General features: G+C 34.1%; 1 protein-coding gene across 1 annotated transcript in view; it reads right to left on the bottom strand.

Moving 5' to 3' along the window:
* Positions 1-765, bottom strand: part of LOC105449800 — a 26,150-nt gene that overhangs the window by 11,472 nt on the left and 13,913 nt on the right. The gene's annotated exons all lie outside the window — the stretch shown is intronic.

Here is a 765-nt window from a genome sequence, read left to right on the forward strand (position 1 = left end):
AAAAAAATACGTAAGAATCATGCATAGCAAAACAATTTTTGAAGAAATTGTGTAAATAAATTATTTACAAACATTTAATTTGATAATAAAATTTATTTTTATTTATTTATTTGAGTGTTTATTTATGTATTTATTCATTTATTTCATTTATTTACATATTAATATGAAAAATTAGAATAAAATTGTAAGTGTGTCGAGAGAATGTATGCGAATTAGTGAGCGCAAAGAGCCACAAGTACCGCACGCTACGCTCCTGCGTACTCCGGCTAAGCGCGATCTAATTGATTAGCTTTATTCGTTAATAACTCTGTAAATAATGGTTTGAACCAAAATTGAAAGAGGAATTTTTAGTTCAAAATTGCATTCTCTTTCATGCCTTGAAATATTAATTAAGCGTTACGGGACACCTTGTATACCTACATTATGTTTTGTAGTTACAAATAAAGAATTTATTACAAAAATGGATAGACTTATAAAGATAGACTGCGCGCCCTATTGTTCTCGATGAGGCAGAAGCTAGAGTGAGAGGACTACACTCTTATGCTCTGAGCGTGGCGCAGCGCGGTGACCGGTGCGAGTCTCTCCTCTTTTCTACTCCCCACCAACGATTGAACAAGGACAGAGCATAAGAGTGTAGCCCTTTTACACTAGCTTTTACCTCACCGAGAACAATAGGGCGCGCAGACTATTTTATAGGTCTATGCAAAAATGCTACATTTAATAGCGAAAATATAAGGCGAAGAAAATATGATAGCGAAGATATGA

The sequence above is a fragment of the Wasmannia auropunctata genome, unplaced genomic scaffold (assembly GCF_000956235.1).
Source record: "Wasmannia auropunctata unplaced genomic scaffold, wasmannia.A_1.0 LD336074.1, whole genome shotgun sequence".
Taxonomy (NCBI): domain Eukaryota; kingdom Metazoa; phylum Arthropoda; class Insecta; order Hymenoptera; family Formicidae; genus Wasmannia; species Wasmannia auropunctata.